Genomic DNA, 3,681 nt, shown 5'->3' with positions numbered 1-3,681 from the left:
AGAAACAAGGGTAATTTAATTTGAACAAATATACATCACCTAATTTATAGTTTGTAACATGTATAGTGCAAAATAATAAACAAATTAAGGGAAAACATTTTTTACCTGGTAAAAGTTTAGAAACGAGAAACCAGGATGATTCGACTCAATCAAAAAAGACAGTAAATCAATATGAGTGTTGGTTGAAGGTGATAGATGCCAGGTTGAAGAATTAATCGTTGTCGAGTGATTGGATGGCTGCTGTTGGGTGGAGATCGTCGGATGCAAATAGGAGTACAGTGGTAGAAATCAGGCAAAAAATATGAAAAGGCGGAGAATTGTGATCGGGGGCGTCCATACCATACAATGCCGATCAGCGAACAATAAGATGGATCTAAAGAGGGAAACAAGCCCGATGTAGCAAAGAACAATGGCCGACGGTGGCGCTAGTAGCCAAGGCGAAGAAGGAAGACAACGATGGTGGTGGAGTCGTCTAGTTTTTGCGCCGGTGGTGTAGTCGTGTTATGCCGCTTGTAAAACAGCCAACTTACTTGATTTCTTTTTGTATTACAATTGATGTACAATTGGGTGAAGAAGAAGAACAATCATGTGATATAAGAGAAATATTAGGTCAATGTATTTATTCTGTTTCCTTAAGCGTAGAGACTTTATTAAATGATACCATTAATTGAAAGTGCAAAAAACCGAAAATACCCTTTCTTATTTAATTAATTATTTAATTCCTTTCTAATTTATGATTTCATTTAGGAACACAGTACTTGCTACAAACATTTAAACCTAGCTCTCTCTCTCTCTCTGTGTGTGTATATATATATATATATATATATATATATATATATATATATATATATATATATATATATATACTAGTGGTATACCCGTGTAAAGCAAGCGACGATGAATAGTTTTTTCGACGATAAGTTTCTTTTAGGGTAAATGACACAAAAACACTATTTTTACACAGTAATTCGATTTTGACACCGTGTTTTTTTGTGTCAATTTTGACACTGTGTTTTTCAATTTGTTACAATTCTGACCACTTGACCGGTTAACCAGGTTACATGCTGACGTGGCATGTTGACGTGTTAGTTTTGATGACGTGGCATGCTGACATTATATGCTGATGTGTCAAAATTGATTTTTTTCCACAAAAAACACTAAGTTTAATTTTTTTTTTGAATTTTGACACTGTGTTTTTTTTGTTCCAATCGAACATCATTTATCAAACTTTGTTCAATTTTGTCTATTTTCCATTTGAAACCGTATAAATATATTTTTTTTATTACATTTTAAACCGTATAAACATAATTTTTTCGTTTAAAAACCACATTTTTATTTAAATACAAGGTGTTTTTTTTTTCTTACATTCAAAGCATTAGTTATATCAAGAGAATCAAACTAACCATAAGCTTCTAATAAGATGTAAAAATTTGATGGGTTGCAAACTTGATATCCGAGTTTTGATCGACTACATACCTCCAAACACATTTTAAAGTTGCATATTTAATATAACATACAATTTTTATATAACTAATACATATTTATACATAAAAATATTATTTGAGTGTTCAAAAAATTTTATTTATACAAAACTATGGTTTTTAAATGAAAAAAAAAACATATTTATACGGTTTAAATGCATTAAAAAAATATTTATACGGTTTCAAATAGAAAATTGTCAACATTGAACAAAATTGGAAAAAATGATGTTCAATTTGGAACAAAAAAACATAGTGTTAAAGTTGAAAGAAAAAATTAAACTTAGTGTCAAAATCGAAAAAAATGAAAACTTAGTGTTTTTTGTGAGACAAAAATTTAATTTCGACACGTTAGCATATCATGTCAGCATGCCACGTCATCAAAACTGACATGTCATCATACCACGTCAGCATGCAACCTGGTTAACCGGTCAAGTGGTCAGAATTCTAACAAATTGGAAAACACAGTGTCAAAATTGACACAAAAAAACACGGTGTCAAAATCGAATTTCTGTATAAAAAAAAATGTTTTTTATGTCATTTACCCTTTCTTTTACAAACATGTTATTGTCCAATTAAAACTAATTTATATCCCAAAAATTAAGGAATTGACTTATTTTAATTTTAAGTTTGGAATTATCGTCAGCACAAATAAAAGGGAAATTCTTATAAAGAAATATAATCAATTGTTGTTTTATGCATTAGATATTGTTTGGACTACTTAAAGTATAATATTATTTTGTTGGTGGATTGTTATATTTTTATCTTAAAAATTTGGATGTCTTAAATTTATTGTTTATCTTAGTTTAAAAGTTTGGACTACTTAAAGTATAATATTATTTTGTTGGTGGGTTGTTGTATTTTTATCTTAAAATTTTGGATGCCTTAAAATTATATTATTATTATATTCAATAAATTTCTAGTGTATATGGACTGTGGAGATGGTGTGATGAACATTTGATAGCATAGGCGATTGTTGTGTCAAATATCGCCAAACATTGTGTTAAATGGTGAAATGCCTTCATTTTTTATATTTTTTAAATTATGAGCGAGGGAGTTAAATATATACATAAAAAAATTGATGTAAATGGTTAAACAATATAAAAGTTGAACATAAAGAAGAAAACTCTATGCCGGGTGACATAAAAGCTTTGGCACATTTGTTTGCTTGCACTCTTTTTGCATATTTCTGCATGTTTAATCGATAAAAACGAAAATTTTTGTCAAATTTAAGGGTTTTAATGAACCAGAGAAAAATGTAAAAGCCTAACAAATGTGCCTAACTTATATTGTTTTGTATATTTTTAATTGAGTAAGTTGAGTGAGTTAGGAAAAATGTTATTTCAATGTGTTGTGGGTTGGAAAAGATGGAAAAAACAGGAGAGCGAAAATCTAATATAAAGCTGATGTGGTAGTGGGTAGGGAGGAACCACTCCTTCCTCCCAAATGATCTGGAAATTTAAAAAAGGGCAAAATTATAAAAAAAAAAGTTGCAAAAATGAACCAGAAATATGCCAAAAGATCAAACCGAATATTTCTACTTAAACATAAGGTTGGGACAAAACTCTAAAGACAATAAAAATACAATTAACCTTTTATCTCTTAAAATGTGTTAGGTATAGGTCTTGAATTACACTGTCAACATTTTTTGGATTCATATCATGTAATTTTCATAAGTGGAAATGCATGTCTCATTTTAAATGACACTTATATTTGAATTGCTTATATGCTTTTGCATTGTTGACTTTTTAATGGCATTTATGTTGAGTATTTTTAGATATTGAAACTGATTTGACATATTTGGTTATTTAGGGAAGTCTTTTTAGGGTTAATCATTTTATGATTCCCTACAGTGCCTTTATAGTAGAAGTTTTTAATTGAGCTCTTCTAAGGCATGGGTTTTATATTAGGCATAGATTTTATATTTATGGCATATATTTATTGTTCTCTATAAATAATCATTAGGTTAGCTTTTGGTAGAAGCTTTTTGACCAGATTAGGGTTTTCTCTGTACGTTCATCTCATAATAAATATACATGAAAAACCTTTATCAGATTACTTGTATATGTTGGTGATTGATTCTTGATTGTTCTCGATATTCCACATTCTTCATCTCGGATTTATTCATAACAAGTGGTATCAGAGCGGGTTCTTATAGATCTCAGCGATTATTGCAAGAATCGATCTTGTTTATGGAGAAATT

The sequence above is a fragment of the Lactuca serriola genome, chromosome 5 (genome assembly GCF_051521515.1).
Source record: "Lactuca serriola cultivar US96UC23 chromosome 5, Lser_US96UC23_V15, whole genome shotgun sequence".
Taxonomy (NCBI): domain Eukaryota; kingdom Viridiplantae; phylum Streptophyta; class Magnoliopsida; order Asterales; family Asteraceae; genus Lactuca; species Lactuca serriola.
Note: the sequence above shows the minus strand (reverse complement) of the source record.